This window comes from Mauremys reevesii, linkage group 4 (genome assembly GCF_016161935.1).
Source record: "Mauremys reevesii isolate NIE-2019 linkage group 4, ASM1616193v1, whole genome shotgun sequence".
Classification (NCBI taxonomy): domain Eukaryota; kingdom Metazoa; phylum Chordata; order Testudines; family Geoemydidae; genus Mauremys; species Mauremys reevesii.
The window spans coordinates 139,067,805-139,085,423 of record NC_052626.1 but is presented as its reverse complement, the minus strand read 5'-3'; the positions used below and the strand labels follow the sequence as shown (position 1 = coordinate 139,085,423).

At 46.5% G+C, this 17,619-nt stretch overlaps 1 protein-coding gene across 5 annotated transcripts in view; it reads right to left on the bottom strand.

The window, feature by feature from the left end:
- Positions 1-17,619, bottom strand: part of LRIG2 (leucine rich repeats and immunoglobulin like domains 2) — a 151,959-nt gene that overhangs the window by 23,572 nt on the left and 110,768 nt on the right. Inside the window, exon 23 of one of the 5 annotated variants that reach the window (XM_039536410.1) lies at positions 16,426-16,531. The exons of the other annotated variants lie outside the window; for them this stretch is intronic. The gene's annotated coding sequence lies outside the window, so the exon portion shown is untranslated. Of the gene's footprint in view, positions 1-16,425; positions 16,532-17,619 lie in introns of those variants that run through there. 5 annotated transcript variants of the gene reach the window in all.

Here is a 17,619-nt window from a genome sequence, read left to right as displayed (position 1 = left end):
TACAAGTTCAAAGTTCAGTTCCCTTCCAAGGTACTTAAAATGTCCATCACAAATACTCAGACTAATGCTTCTTCCGCCACTCCTGGGTTCAAACTCACAGCTCTTCCTGGGCTTCTCTCCAATCCCCTGGACTGTATAGGCCCTAGCTCTGGGATCCCACACAAAAGGAGCAGTTCCTGGTCCCCATTCTGACCCAACAGCCCCAGGACTGGCTCCCTGGATGCCTGGCCCCATGTGCTAGGAGCTGCACAAGAGCTGGCTCTACTCCTGTGGCTCAGCTCTCCAGCCAGCCCTCAGCTACTGGACTTTCCTCACCACTCTCCCTCCAACTGAGATCCCTCAGGCCCCTTATAAGGCCCAGGTGACTCATGGCTCATCACTTGCCCCGCCCCAACCGGGAGGCAAACAATCACCCCAGAGGTGTGTGGAGCATGTCTCTCACTGGGGTTTTCCCCTCCTCTAGCAGGCGATGGGGAAAGAGCAGGGGGAGGGAGAGGAGCCAGGCATACTGGCAGAGCGGTGTTGGGAAGGGAACACTGCTTAGAGGAGTTTCTCTAAACCCCAGTTGTGAGCAGCCTCTGGGCTCAGACCTAGCCCAGGAAGGCTCTGAGGGTGCTGAAGGCAGGGTGACCAAGTGTTTAGCAATCTGGAGGGAGGGATGAACAACAGGGATAATTCACTGTGATTGGTATTTGAAGCAAAAAGAGAATGCTTTTTAATTAAGCATAAAATGAAAATAAAAAATAAAAGGATTATTGGAAACTCTAGTGCAAGTAAGGCTCTTAGCCGTGACAGTCTCAGCCCCTTACAGACAACATCCGCTCAATTACTATTCCAACAAAGAGATTTCAGTCCCAGCTCACAATGTGGATTCAAGGCCAATTTTCTGCAGGTAAAGAAAAACTGTGCAGCACAGCTGTCCTCTGTAACTGATGTATGATCAATACTGAGCCGTGCTACTGGAGCTGGAGGGGCCATGCAAGTTAAAGCGCGTGTATGCAGATGATACTAGTCTGAAAGGTTCTTGCAAGCAAGCCCTCCGCCTCTCCCACACCTCTACATGACTGATGCTCTCTTCTTAACAAGGCAGCATGGGAAGCGTTCAAATGTCCTCTCTCTCCGGCCCCCCGTTTCTCCTGCTATAGGAACTAGAGCCATGGTTACAGTGAGACATTTCGGCTGAGAGAGGGAGGTGGCCATCTTAATTTCAGAAGACCTGCCACTATTCCCATCCATGCCAAGGTTTCGGTCTCAGCTGCAGCATTAGCTATGGATACATGACCATGGTGCCATGATAACAGATTCAAAGCCCAAACTGTCCGTGAAACTTTTGGAATGAACAAAGCTTTCAGGCGGTTCCAATGTCGCTGGGGGAAGGGTCAGCCTATGGTGGGGCGGGGGCATATTGCAACTTTTGGGGACGTTCTGTAGTTTTGCTGCAAGCCTTTACCCCACATCCTAAATTCCAAGAAGCTTCCCAGAGTCCTGTTCAGGCTGCTGCCCTAAACCTCCCACTGGAGGTTTCCTGATTAATCAAAACTGTTTAATTAAAATGATTAGATAAGGTAGATAAAAGGAAGCTCGTTAGTCTCTTCCAACAAGTCTAGATCCAATTAATTGACTGATCACCACATAATGTGATCACATTAAGTGACTTCCATCGTAGTAAGCACTAATACAGACAATTCCCCGGTTTGCTCTGACACAGTGAACCATAATTTTCAGAAATAGGTACTGAGGGTTAGGGCCCTAATTTTCAAAACTGCTCCAGCTCCTGTTAGAGTCAGTGGGAGGGAGGCTCATATACTCAGCACCTCTGAAAATCCAGCTCAAGGAGTCCATATGTAGTCACCTAAATAAAAGAGCCTGTTTTTTGAAGGTGCCACAAGTACTCCTGTTTTTTTTGCGATGGGCCATCTTAATTATCACTTCAAAAAGTTTTTTTTCCTCCTGCTAACGATAGCTCATCTCAATTGATTACACTCTGCCTGTTGGTATGCATACTTCCACCTTTTCATGTTCTCTGTATGTATAAATATCTCCTGTCTGTGTGTTCCATTCTATGCATCCGAAGAAGTGAGCTTTAGCTCACGAAAGCTCATGCTGAAATAAATTTGTTAGTCTCTAAGGTGCCACAAGTACTCCTGTTTTTTTTGCGGATACAGACTAACACGGCTGCTACTCTGAAACCTGTTTTTTGAAACTGTTTTTTGAGCACCTACATCTCCCAGTGAGCTCAGTGGAATCTGTGGGGTGCTCACACCTTTTGAAAAATAGGCCATTGATTTAGGTGCCTCAGTATGGATTAGGAGCCTAACTTTGGGCACTCATTTTAAAAAATATATATTGGCCAGGCTTTTTAGGGTTCTCAGCACTTATCTCATGCTGCATCAGCATCTCATCTTTGTCAGACGTTTGGGAAATGATCAGAAGACGGGGAGAAAAAAAGAAAAAAGTGTTTCCCTCAAGTCTGGAAAAAATATCAAATCTATCTCGAATAAGTACCCAAATGTATTGTATTTTCCTTCCTTTTCAGAAAAAGGGCTTTTAAGAAATGTATTTCACATCCCCTTACTTGGTGTCATAACAGGACATCAATTTAAAAGCAAACAGTTTCCCAGAGCACTGCAAACTGCCCCATGTTGGCAGCGATCTGCCACTGAGAAATGGCTTGGGGCTGCATCCCCCCAGGAACTGCTCTGATCTTGTGGCACCTTAGAGACTAACACATTTATCTGAGCATAAGCTTTTGTGGGCTACAGCCCACTTCCCACGAAAGCTTATGCTCAAATAAATGTGTTAGTCTCTAAGGTGCTACACGTATTCCTGTTCTTTTTGTGGCTATAGACTAACACGGCTGCTACTCTGAAACGTGATCTGATCTTGAGACTCTCTCCCTATAAGCACTTAGCTCACTGTGGCTTCCCATTTAATTTTAACAGCCTTTGCTGGTGTTAATAGGAGGGAGGTGGTGGAGGAGGGGCAGGAGGGAATGTGGAAGTGCTGGTAGGATGAAGCAGCATTTGCCATACTAAGTACCTCTGTAACTTAGCCTAGAGAGGATACCCAGAAAAGCCTCCACAAGTGCAAAGACTGTGGGGTGAGGGGGGGAGGTGAGCGTGCTACTTAGATGTTGGCAGTGAGTGGGACCACATGCGCTCAAGCCCCAGCCCTACCCCTAAGCAAGGAGCAGCAATGAGGTCAACTCTGAGTCACATGAAGCCAAAAGAGAAGGAATAATTGGCAAAGAACAAGAGCAATGATTTTTCAGGGAGGAGAGCAGCAGGGCCCTGGGGCTTCAGGAATATTTTCATATGGATTGGAGCCCTGGATGTTTCTGATACAACGTGCACAGCAAATCTCCACGAGAGCGCACACATGCACACTGTGTGTCTGCTCTGCAACAGTCTGCATCAAATTCAATACAAGATGGCGGCCAGAGTCCTCAGAGATTTAAAGGTGCAGTACACAGAAGCCAAAAGGCATAAGAGTTCTATTGTTAAATGCATCACGCTAAGAGATGTCCTGTTCCTGGAACATTCCTCAGCTAGTCAGAGTGCCACCTTCTCCCAGCAAGGTCCCCTCTGACAAGGAGACACTGATGAACAGGTTAGAATCAAAGCCCTGTTACCCCTTTCCAGAGCATGATCGAAGTAATGCAAAAGGAACGCCAGCAGCCAGGCATACATGGGCTGTCAGCCTGTGCTCTGACTATGCTGCATTTGTCTCACCTGGATCTTAGGTATGTATTTGTAGCTGCATGGCATGCTGCAAGCTCAGCACAGTTCATTGACATTCCTTGTGGAAGAAGAACTCTATCATGTCACCTACATTCCCTTGCTCCTGACTATAACTCGACACTGGGGAACAACAAAACCACAGCAAGATTTAAAGTTTCGAGCTGTTAGGCTCTGCACCTTTCAGTTGAGCCTACACAGAATGGGCTGTACATCATCCTCATAATGATACAGACAGACAGTAAGGAAGCGAGTCCTCAGAGTCAGCAATGATCTCTGTGGGAAGCCTAAAATCACCCACACACATTCAGAAAAAGTAACCCGGTGTGGCTAATATTTAAAAAGGTACAACCTGCTACAGACACTTACACTCCAAGAAAAACGCCACAAAGCCCAGATCCCAGTAGCTTCCCATTTCTGGGCTGGCTGCCCAGAATCCTGAACCAGAGGTTAATGAATTTTCTAAACTTCAGGGTCAACCTCCGATGCGCCGTGGTTTTAGTTCTTTCTTCAGTGCCAGCCAAATGCAATGATCTGCTAAAACGTTCCTCTCCACCCCTCACTTCCACTGCAGCTCAGCACTGCACTGCTCCTCAGCACTGCACTGCCCCTCCTCACCTCTTGTTCTGGGGCGGTTGTGGTTACAAACTAAGATGATAGATTTACTTCCTGGCTCAGGGTGACTGTCATGGGCTCATCAGAAGAAGCCTTGGGTTATGATGAGTCTACAGAGGGGGCCTTCCTTACCTGGGCATCGGACACTTTGAACATCGGGGTTGCCATTAGAGTTGATCAGGGCACTCACCTGAGATGTGGGAGCGCCAGGTTCACATTCTACATCACACAGATACCCAAACCTGAAAATGCACAAACACGAAACCAAACTGGGATCTGGCTGCTGATAGTTGCCCCAGCTCTGCCTGGCTGCCAGGAGCTCTTGCGGCCTAATAGGCATCCAGACCAAACCCATCATCTCCCTCTTTTTAGTGCTTTGGCCCCTTTGATACAGGTGGTGGAAAATACAGCGTCTTCCGCTCTGAATTCTGGCATCTCTTGTAATGAAGGAATTTGCAGCAGAGGATGCTCCTCGGCTGAGTCAGTGACTCTATCCCCAGCCTTGTCCAGGGCTGCGAAGTCCCTGCTGATACCTGCAGTGCCACGCCTCTCTCCTAACCCAGCTCACATTTACTCTTACTGTCTCGCACACTCTCACTCCAGGCTTTTCTCCACTCGCACGTTCTAGGCAGCATGGAAGGACGAGGTGCCGTTGGCATAGGGTGAGGGAACATGAGGGGCCTGTTTAGTGCTGGAATAAAGAATGGGCTTTTTCTGGCTACTCCTGGGAAGTATGTGGAGTGCATCCTAACGGGGTTGAAAATTATTTCTTCTGCTCTATTGCTGCTTCATGATTAAATGCCATAAATATTTATGATTTATTACAGCTGCTTTGGAAGAGATCTGCTTGTGACGGCTCATAGATCACAGTAGCACTAAAAGAAAATAAAACTATGTAAAACTGCTTCCCTGTTGCTTATTGATAACCCTCTCCTACAGCTCGCGCATGCCAAGAGACAGCGGTGCTGGGCAAGCTGGCCAGCAATGGCAGCATTTCCCGCCCCCCCCCCCCCTTTTCTTTAACTTTTCGTCTTCTAGGAAAAATTCTTTTAACGGGAGTTGAAGATTGCACTGGTCAGTTAACACCTCACTTATCTCCAAGCCCACAAAGACACTGCAAATCCTCACATGTACGTCAAGACTCTGACCGAGTACCAGCCAGACGGGCTCCAGCTGGCAGCATTTATGTGATTCATTAATTAAATCTTGCAGGGTGTATTTACTACACAAAAAAGGATGGGCTGCTGGTTAAGACACTGGATAGAGAGTTGGGAAATCTGGGTTCCAGTCCTGTACGACCTTGAGCAAGACACATAAGAACTGATAAACTTAACAGTAACAAGTCACCAGGACACAATCTCTCTGGGTCTCAGTTCTCCATCTATGCAATGGGAACAATAATCTTTCCTTTTTCTTGCCTTTATCTGTCATGTCTATTTAGACTGCCAGCTCCTCAGGGCTCGGGCTGTAACCTACGACCTGTTTGCAGAGTGCTTAGCACAGTGGGGTCCAGGTTCCTATTAGGCACACTAGCTAGTGTAACGAACAACAGGGCACAAAATCTTTAGGCTGTAACAGTCAAGTAATTATGGAAATTCTGCACTTTGTTAAACAATAGCTAACAACCCCTTTGTGCCAGATCTGCTGAAGGCAGCTGGTCCTTAAAAATAAAATTTAGAACTCAGTGCTGGTAGCAGCTCCCCTATATAACAAACAAGCATGCACTTCCTGGAGAAAAGTGTTTTGGTAAAGAACATTTTCCGGTTAAAGCAAGCTTCTGCAGAGCTCTCATATGCAGTGATGAACTGAAAGGGTTTTAAAAACTTATGGGGAAAAGTACTTTGACAGTGTCCTGTTAAAATTCATTCAGTTCTGGACTAGAACTTATACCTTTTCCCCAACCCATGATAAAACAGCCAAGGCAAAGTACAACGATGGGCATGCTACAGATAGAGACCCTGGCAACCTCTGCATTATTCAGCAGCCGAGGCTCAGCCACACTTAGTGCCAGGAGAATACAAGAGAGGGACATGCACACAGACCTCACACCAAGCAGCTCTCATGGGTGAGCTGGAGACAGGAGGAATGCGCCCAGCGATAAAAGTGTGGGCCCCAACTGCCAGCCAGCCTGACTCAGAGCCACAAAGGCAGGAACATTTAACGCTAAATTACAGCTTTATGCAAGATACCTTTGGGCTAGCCAGCACTGGTGATTCTGAGGAGTTTATACACTAACTAGCCAATGTGTTTCACTGCTGCATAATTCATGCCTTTTTAGCAGAGGATAAAAACTTCTCAGTTGCTAATGTGCAAGTGTTTATTAATGTTGAGCCTGTCAGAAAGACCTGGGGTTTGGAGAGAGCTTTTGAGAAAGAGCCAAAGTGTTTCCTCTGTAGGCAGCTTAGGAAGTCTCTCTTCACTCCTCTTTGAGTGGATGCTATTTCCATTAGGTAATAAGTGCCAGGTTGTTCTCCAGAGGCAGCTGTGCTACCTGGGCATCTTGGTGCTCCCTGAAGAATTTGAAGCTTTGTGGAAATAAGGGAGGGGGGGAATTACTGCATTTTTTTCAGTAAAATGAGGCGTCTGATGAGCCATCTTGTTCATATTTCTCTCTCATATGGAGAAAAACTAAATACACTTAGGAATGAACGCTCTTATCTCACCCATGTAGCCTGGATGGGAGCAGAAGCAGGTTGAAGTCATGCTCTCTGTACGGATCTTTATAATGCCGGTGACTATTTTTGAATCTGGAAAATAAAGGGCAGCTAATTCCCAGGAGACCTGGAGGGTGCATGTATTCACAGATGGGCAAACAAGAATGGACACACGGCCTCCTGCATCCAACAGAAAGGAGCCTACGTCAGAGCTATCTCTCACCTTGTCTTGAACATTTCCAGGGTCTGGGCCAGAATTTCCCTGCCAGGCAAATAAACTGCATTTGAAGATTATCCGTTATGATGAGAAAGTTCTTCTGAGACTGATTCACTGAAATGGAAAACTATTGCTGCTGCGAAACTCCCTTCCCAAAGGCGCTGGCCAGGACCGACAGCAGCTTTCGGAGAGATTTGGAGGTGTGTTAAAAGGTTATGGCCAGAAAACTGCTCTGCTTATTTTGCTAAGGCCCAGTAATTCTGTGCAGTGTCTTCCTGGATGCTAGAACACCAGTCGAATGCTCCTCCAAGGAGAGATTAAATAAGATGCAGCTCTACAGGAACTAGCATTTGGGAGCTGTGTCCAGCCCACTCTGAGATGCCAGGGCATGAGGGCCCAGGGAAAGGCCATACTTGGCAAACAGGCCATCATTGATAATGGCCTCTGAAATCCTGAGTCTGGTGCAAGAAGGAGCAGGGGTGCCACTGGAAAAGAGATCATTGAGCCCCAAGGCTGCGAAGGAACCTAGTCACACACCACAGGTACCACAAGGAGCATACCCGGGGACATGGAGGCAGGGATGGGGCTGCCGCTGGTATGGGCCAAAGAAAGAAAGAGACATTGTTTACTAACTGTAAACCTGGATACAGTGAGAAATCAATTCCCAGGGCCAGAAACTTTATCTCCAGCTTCTTGAACCGGTCGGAGGCTAGCTGTGCTCATGGTGTAGGATATCAGACACCTTGACTGAGTTACAGCCCTGTAATAAATCTTTCTATAGCCCATATCAGAGAGACTCCAACAACTGAATATGTAGCACTTAGCAATTGCACTGCTACAGCAAAATGGCTCAGCTCCTCACAACTGCTCCTTTTTTCCTGAGCAGGACTGCTTCGTACAGAGGTCAGAACTCAGTCTGGAAACCTCAGCAGATAGGACCCTGGCCTCTTTTAAAATATACATTGTCATTTCCTCAAAGGTTAAGCGTGATCACCAAATTGAAGGAATTGAAAATACTACTATAAATCCATTAAATTAATTGGATCCATAAACACTTGGCTGGCAGTAGTAATGCAGTGTCAATATATATACATAACATTATTGATTAAATAATAAGTTAACTTTGCTCTGTAAATTAAAAAAAACCTTATTGAAATGTAGGCTGATTAGAAGATAAATTTCTTTGCTCTAATTATCTTAATTACAGGCTTTTAATGGCAAGTAGATGTAGAAATAAAAACATGTAAATGGCAGCTTATAATGACAGCTGCACCTGGTAGCACTTCTGCACCGTTGATGGGGTAATTAATGTCCTGATTCCTGTTGAAGGAGGAAGGATAATGTATATGAATGGAGGAAGGCTGAGTGCAAGTGTGTGTGCATGCCTCTAATGTGAAGTCTCTGATAGGACCACAGGGAGATTCCACAGATATGTCACCCAGCTACTAAAAAAAAATATTGCTATGCCAGCAGTGTTCAGAAATCTAGTGTGGGTCCGATACAGAAAGAACAGTCCAAGGAAGAATAAGTGGGAAATGCGTCTCTGCCAGTGATTTCCCTACACCCCCCGCTGAATTTCCCCAACACCCCCCCGCTAGTTTTGTGAACTAGTTACATGCCAAACCTGGTGGCTGAACTTTGCGACTTTGTCCTCACTCACAACTATTTCATATTTGGGGACAATATATACCGCCAAGTCAGCGGCACTGCTTTGGGTACCCACATGGCCCCATACTATGCCAACATTTTTATGGCTGACTTAGAACAACGCTTCCTCAACTCTCGTCCCCTAATGCCCCTACTCTACTTGCGCTACATTGATGACATCTTCATCATCTGGACCCATGGAAAAGAAGCCCTTGAGGAATTCCACCATTATTTCAACAATTTCCATCCCACCATCAACCTCAGCCTGGACCAGTCCACACAAGCGGTCCATTTCCTTGACACTAAAGTGCTAATAAGCGATGGTCACATAAACACCACCCTATACCGGAAATCTACTGACTGCTATACTTACCTACATGCCTCCAGCTTCCATCCAGGACACACCACACGATCCATTGTCTACAGCCAAGCTCTAAGATACAATCCCTCAGACAAACACCTACAAGATCTCTATCAAGCATTCTTAAAACTACAATACCCACCTGCTGAAGTGAAAAAACAGATTGACAGAGCCAGAAGAGTACCCAGAAGCAGGGCCGGCTCCAGGCACCAGATGAGAAAGCATGTGCCTGGGGCGGCACATTGTAAGGGGCGGCATTCTGGCCAATCTTAGGGCAGCACATTCCGGCCGCCCTGCCGTGGTTTTTTTTTTTTTCTTTTTCTTTTTTTCCCCCTTTGGCAGCCCGGTCTGCAGCTCCAGAGCCCTCGGCCAGCTCCCCGCGCTCTGCCAGTCCCAGCCCAGCCGGGGCATGGACTCTGGCTCGGGGGGCAGGAACTAGCAATCCCCACCACTCCCTGCCACCTGCTCCGGCCTCCGCCTCCCGCGCTGCTCTGAGCCTGGCCCGGCCGAACCGCCTTTAAAGGAGTGGCTGAGCCAGCACCTCCTGCAGCCCCCGGGGGCTCTGCCAGCCCGGCCGGGAGAAGCACCCCAAGGCCAGAGGGGGGAGCCCCTCTCATCCAGCTGCAAGCAGGCTGCAGCGCCGCCCTTCACCCCCCCGCGAGCTGCCTTGACCGCCCTCCACACGCTCCTTGCAGCTGCTTTCCCCCCCTCCCCGCCTTCGGCAGTCTGGCAGGCAATAGGAGGAGGGTTGGGTTTTTTTTGCGCTTCGGCAGTTCGGCCACCGTTTTTTTGGTTTTTTTTTTTTTTGTCTGTGGGGGGCAAAAAAGCTAGAGCCAGCCCTGCCCAGAAGTTACCTACTACAAAGACAGGCCCAACATAGAAAATAACAGAACGCCACTAGCCATTACCTTCAGCCCCCAGCTAAAACCTCTCCAGCGCACCATCAAAGATCTACAACCTATCTGAAAGTCGATCCCTCACTCTTCCTGATCTCGGGAAACAGGCCTGTCCTCGTTTACAGACAGCCCCCCCAACCTGAAGCAAATACTCACCAGCAACCGCACACCACAGAACAAAAACACTAACCCAGGAACCTATCCTTGCAACAAAGCCTGATGCCAACTCTGTCCACATATCTATTCAAGTGACACCGTAATAGGACCCAATCACATCAGCCACGCCATCAGGGGCTCGTTCACCTGCACATCTACCAATGTGATATATGCCATTATGTGCCAGCAGTGCCCCTCTGCCATGTACATTGGCCAAACTGGACAGTCTCTACACAAAAGAATAAATGGACACAAATCTGACATCAGGAATCATAAAATTCAAAAACCAATAGTATCAGAGGGGTAGCCGTGTTAGTCTGGATCTGTAAAAGCAACAAAGAATCCTGTGGCACCTTATAGACTAACAGACGTTCTGCAGCATGAGCTTTCGTGGGTGAATACCCACTTCTTCAGATGCAAAAACCAATAGAACACTTTAACCCCTCTGCTCACTCAGTAACAGATTTAAAGGTGGCAATTTTGCAACAGAAAAGCTTCAAAAAACAGACTCCAACGAGAAACTGCTGAACTTGAATTAATATGAAAACTAGATACAATCAGTTTAGGCTTAAATAGAGACTGGGAATGGCTGAGCCATTACACACATTGAATCTATTTCCCCATGTTAAGTATCCTCACACCTTCTTGTCCAAACTGTCTTAAATGGGCTATCTTGATTATCACTACAAAAGTGTTTTTTCTCCTGCTGACGATAGCTCATCTTAATTAATTAGCCTCTTGGAGTTGGTTGGGCAACTCCCACCTATTCATGTTCTCTGTATGTATATATCTCCTCACTGTATGTTCCATTCTATGCATCCGAAGAAGTGAGCTGTAGCCCATGAAAGCTTATGCTCAAATAAATGTGTTAGTCTCTAAGGTGCCACAAGTACTCCTGTTCTTTTTGCGGATACAGACTAACGCAGCTGCTACTCTGAAACATGCCAATTTAGTGATTGTTTGGAAATTTGAATTGAAATTAAAACATGAATACACACTTTAAAAGCATATACAGTGTATGATAAAATACGTGTATCTGAAAAAGTATAATAGATTTGAAAAAGTATGAACATAGACGAGCTTCCTTATACAGCTGTTGTTTTTTATGACAATGTCAGTGCATTCATTTCGGCGATGTTGGCCAGCCTAATAATTTCAAAATGATGATTTGTAAGCAAAGTCTAAATGAGCTCTCCCTGACAGCTAATGATGAGCTGGGGGCTCGGGGGAAAGGCTTCAGGACCAGATTGTATTTACATTCACACCTAATCTACCTAGGTATCCAGCAAACAGAGCTGTGTTGCCCAAGTGATAGATTTTGGCTGGGGTTGGGTTACAAATCACTTGAATGTGGGGGTGGGGTGCGGGGAATGAAATGTTGTTCTTATTGTGTGAGAAAAGGACAGTAGAACTGTACTTAGCCTGTGCTGATTGAGGGCATTGGGAGAGAGTGGGGACCTGTCCCTCTTCACTATTTAAAGACAGAGCTGATTAGGCTCCATAGATAGTCTTTTGTTCTGTTAAGTGACCACTGCAGCTGAAATCATTGATAATCAGGTCTAAGTGCTTAGTCGTGCTGTGGGGACAGTGTTTCTGTGGAAGAGGCAGCCCAGGCTGCACTAGCAGTGAGGTTCCACACCTGAGAGCTCAGCTGAAATCACTGAGACTGGTGGAACCTCAAGAGACCAACTCGCAGAGGTCACAGTGGCAGGTGGCAGCAGAAGGTGACTGCGCAGGGCCATTGGCAACAGAGCGGTGGAGTGAACGTTGACACAATGGACGGCAGTGGCCAGATCGAACAGTGAGCAGCTGGAGGAACAAGCAAAGTGCCTTCTTGCCCCCCCACCTGGGAGGTGAACTCACGTGAAACACCTCTGAACTCTGAGTCTCCACTGACCAAGGACAACACCGATGAGTGGGGTGCGATGGAGGGAAAAGTGAGGGGCACGGTAAATAAACATTTGTTTGTTGGACTATATTTTAGTGACTTTGCTCCAGAATGCTAGATTTGTGACTGGGAATGGAAACTTATATAAATATATTTCCTAGTAGGCCAAGATTTTTAAAATGCATTATTTGCCAAGGTTCTTATCTCACATCGTTGCTCTCTTGAGAGGTCATTATGTTGGGGAGTTTCTGTACTAAACATTTTTATTATTATAATTAATTTTTACATAAGAATGGTCATACTGGGTCAGACCAATGGTCCATATAGGCCAGTATCCTGTCTTCCGACAGTGGTCAAGGCCAGGTGCTTCAGAGGGAATGAACAGAACAGGGAATCATCAAGTGATCCATCCCCTGTTGCCCATTCCCAGCTTCTGGCAAACAAGCTAGGGACACTCAGAGCATGGTGTTGCATCCCTCTCATCCTGGCTAATAGTCACTGATGGACCTATTCTCCAGGAATTTATCTAGTTCTTTTTTTAATCCTGTTACAGTTTTGGTCTTCACAGCATCCCCTGGCAAAGAGTTCCACGGGTTGACTTTATGTTGTGTGAAGAAGTACTTCCTTTTGTTTTTTTAAAACCTGCTGCCTATTAATTTCATTGGGTGACTGCTAGTTCTTGTGTTATGAGAAAGATTAAATAACATTTCCTTATTCACTTTCTTCGCACCAGTCAAGATTTTATAGACTTCTATCATCTCCCCCCTTAGTCTCTTTTCTAAGACGAAAATTCCCAGTCATTTTAATCTCTCCTCCTGTTTCACACTCCTAATCATTTTAGTTGCCCATTTCTGTACCTTTTTCAATTCCAATATATCTTTTTTGGGATGGGGTGACCCGATCTTCACACAGTATTCGAGGTGTGCACATACCATGGATTTATAGAGGCAATATGATATTTTCTGTCTTATTATCTATCCTTTTCTTAATGATTCCCAATATTCTGTTTACTTATTTGACTGCCGCTGCACGTTGAGTGGATGTTTTCAGAGAACTATCCACAATGACTCCAAGATCTCTTTCTTGAGTGGTAACAGCTAATTCAGACTCCATCATTTTGTATGTATAGTTGAGATTGTTTTCCAATGTGCATTACTTTGCATTTATCAACATTGAATTTCATCTGCCATTTTGTTGACCAGTCACCCAGTTTTGTGAGATCCTTTTGTAGCTCTTCACAGTCTGCCTGGACTTAACTATCTTGAGTAGTTTTGTATCATCTGCAAATTTTGCCACCTCACTGTTTACCCATTTTTCCAGATCATTTATGAGTATGTTGGCGGCCCATACCCCAGTTGGGGTGACGGGCATGAATGAATGAATGAATGAATGAACAGTAATGGTCCCAGTACTGACCCCTCAGGGACACCACTATTTATCTCTCTCCATTCTGAAAACTGATAATTTATTCCTACCCTTTGTTTCCCATCTTTTAACCAGTTACTGACCCCTGAGAGGACTGCCCTCTTATCCCAGGATGGCTTACTTTTCAAAAGTCAATTTAAATTAAATACTTTTTTTTAAATTTTATATATTTTAAGAAATCTAGACCCATTATGTGTTTTGGTGTAACTTGCATTATCGTTATGTTAAATTTGCATTATCCTAACAAAACATTTACTTTATTCATATCTCCTTTATATATCTCATTGGCCCTGACACACACACCCTGTAAATTTGAACACCCCCCCCCGCCCCCATTTCAATTCCTGGGGAAACCACTGCTGCAGAGATTTTCCCTGTAGGTACTTAGATTGTAAGTTCCTGTGGCAGGAACCTCCTTTTTGTTTGTTTGTGTCTGTGCAGCACCTAGTGCACTGGGGTCCAAAGCCATGACTAGGACTCGTAGACACGACAGTGAGGCAAGCGATTAATAGGTGAATGGCAGCAAAGGGACCCAGCCCTGAGCTGCAAATGGAAAATTCCTGCCACAGCTAGGGGCAAGAGAATGGGATTGACCTCTTTGCTGCCACCCCCAATGCAGATTTCCCACCCCCCCTCCGTGCTGCAGCCTGAAAACACACCCCAACCCCTGTGCCTTCATCCAAGCAACCATGCCAGAGAGCAGTAAAGCTCCTGCCCCGCTCTCTAAGAGGGATGAGCTTTCACTTGTCCCTGTGACAGGATCAGCTGGGCTCAACATTTTACCATAATTAGCTAATTAATTCATCATCTCAGCCTGACTAGCAGGTGCCCTGGCATGGATGCTGCAGCCTGCCTGGTGGAAACGAGGCCATGTGCCCTTTTGGCAGCAGAGAGGAGAATTGTCATGTTGCTTGAGAATGAAGCACAGACTGAAAGCCCTCCCTGCCCTATTGCTGCACAAAGTCAGCAGGGCCCTGCCAGCCTTGTTACTGTGTCCTGAGTAAAAAGTCACTTTTCCTGCACTGATTGCTAGGAGTTCTCGTAAGTACGTCGGCTCTTCTAATTTGCCTCAGCTGGGGATTTGCCATACATGGCATCTACTGTCGAACTCCCGCCCCCGCCGCCATTTCAACGCCGTGGGCTGCGTCGGGGGGGTTTGTGGCAGAGTAATAAGGAGCAGTGAGGCAGCCAGAGCTGTTTGGACTATGAAGAAGACTGAATTTAAATCTTAATGGATTCCTGGAAGTAAATAAAACTCCCTTGTGAATCGGCTCCAAGGCAGAGAGGTGAATGAGGGATTCTCTCCCAGAAAGCGTCCCACGGCCGAGTCTCCATTGGGATGTTCCTGTTGTTCTTGGTGCTGGCTGGTGCCCCCATCCCAGTGCAGTATCCCAGGAAAGAGCCATCCCTCTGTCATTTTGGCCTCCATCGCAAATGTTGACAGCCCATGCTGTACCAGTGATATTTCAGCTTGTCGGACAGAGCCTACCACATTGTCCATAGCAGTTTCTCAGAGATGAATGAATGGATCAGGAGAGCTCCATTTGCTCCTCCTCTTCCTGACCTGAGTGCTGTATTCATAGCTTTCCTGGACACTGCTTGTATCAGTCCCCAACCTGCATGGTCTCACTGGCACCCTGGGAGCCCAGGCAGAGGGTTCTTATAAATAAACTCTCTGTAAATGCTCCTCCAACCTGTCACAGATCACACCTCCTAGAGTTTTTACCATCAGACAGCAGTAGCCTAAGCAAGGCAAAACCAATTCTTCAACATGTGATGAAGCATTCAACACCTTGCTAGGGCTTCCAGATCCTGGGGCAAAGAAGCAGGACTCGGAAATAGAGTTGTCACTAAATGTTCTCCTGGTTTATTTGCCTCCTATGACCATCTGCCACATCTTCCCTAAAATATCCCAGCCTGTTAAGCAAGTGCTGATTGTGCTTAGAGAGGTCTGAGTGAGTTTTGCTGACTCACCAAGTTAAGGGACTCTTGATACACAAGAGGTGGAAGTACCTGGAGGAGAGAGAAGATGTCGGTTGTTGGCTGACCAGTTCTGAGAGGAACTTTAGGAACAGCCAAACATGGGAGAAGGTTTAAGTTTAACTACATGTTGTGGCATTGTTACCTGTGAATTTGAATCTTTCTTGTAACATTGGACATTGCTTAGGGCACACACGGCTCCATCATCTCAGTCTGCCCAGGGCTGCTCATTGCAGGTCCTTTTTGCTGTTAAGTCCTGAAAGTTTTCCCTCTCTGAGTACTGTTTGATGAGGGAATTCTTTTGGGTAGTCCCTGCTTACGTTTTCCTCCTGCTGCCCCATGGCATACCTGCCACGGCAGATGTACTGGCTTCATTCTTAGCATCTCCCATATTGTTACTTCCTGTATTAAAAGCTCAAACAGAGCCCAGGAAAGGGCAGAGTGTGGGCTCTGCGCAGTGGGTGGAGCAGAGTGCATTTAAGAACAGGTTGGGAGTGGGACTTACTCATGCTCTTTACCAGATTTCCACAAAGGAGCCTGTCAGACCCTGGCACCTTACAGCTGCTCGAGGTCTTGTTCACCATCCCAATGCGACAGAGAACTCCTGCAACATTCATGTTCCTCATTTGGAAGGAAGATGGATTTCTGTCCAGGGGCCCGTGGCCATCAGGTGGGGTTCAGTTCTGAATGAGGCAGCTTGGGACACGGACACTTCCATTTAATGTGGCATGTTCTTGTTTGTAACTAAATTATCCCCTACAATCTCTCTGGGGCCTTTGACTTCTGCATTCACCACCTGCGCCTGACATACTGGAAAATTTCCTGATTATCTGTCTGTGCTTTCTTGTGCAATTTTCATTTTATTCTCCGCTTAAGCTCCTTATCTTCACACTCTCTTAGCTTCACCCTGCAAATGGCTTCTGGTTATGTGCTTCTCACAGGCTTTTTTTCTTATCTTTAAAAGAGAAAATATAAAAAGTAATCATTGACTTTAGCCTATTGCTGCCCCCTTGGCTAGGCAAGATTGGCCTCACTTTGGGATAAGACTTGGCTGACCGGTGGGTTGTTGGTTTTTTTGTTTTTGTCTTTTTTCTGAACTGCTAATGAAAGCATAAGGCTGAGGACGTAGGCTAGAGCCAGGCCTAATGCCTACAGGCACTGCAATAGCTTCCCTTGCACAGGTCTGCCAATGCACCACAGTCCTCACGTGTAGCCCCTCCTGCTATCCCAGTCCTGGGCCTCACTTCTAGCTCTCTCAATGCGCCTCCGTCCTAATCAATAGCAGCCTCTACTGCTCTAGCCCTGCGTCCACTGTCCACTCTGCAGGTTCACCTCACGCCTGTGCTGTAGCCTTTCCACCTACTCCTGTCCTGCCTCCTTCCCCAGATCTGAAATCCCGGCTCTTCCAGTCCTGAGTCGCACACTGCCTGGATGTGCACGCTCGAGGCCAAGTGCAATAAATCAATTTGGTTTTGAAAGTGCAGCAGCAGCACAGATTGAGACTAAGGGATGGTGCACGTCGGTGTGCCAGGGAGAGGCCCTTATAAGAGCAAAACTTAAACAGTGACTGCTTTTCAAATGCAATATTCCCCAAACAGCCCCATGAAAGGCTAGAGGTGATTTTCAAAAAGGCCTAATTGAGTTAGGAGCACAAGTCCCATTGGAAAATGCACCTGTAAGTCCCAGACCTACCTTTAAATCGATACTTATGGAACATTTTAACCTACATCTGAGGCCCACTGAAGTAATCTGTGGGCCCTCTTGCCTGGCTCCACAGAAGCCGTTACCTAACACGCTCTCAGAACAATGCGCACAACTGCGGCTATCACCGTCAGCCCTGAGGCCAGTGCCAAACAAGCCAAGAAAGGAAGCAATGCTACCGTCAGCCCCATCAGATAAATGGGGCAGAGGAAGATCCCTCTGCCTGCCAAATGGAAAAGGGCCAAGCGGCCAGACTTGGCACAAAGTGCTATCAAATGAACAAAGTCACCCAGTGAAAGAGTTTCTCTCTCTCTCTAATCTTTCAGTTCTAGTCACTTTAGG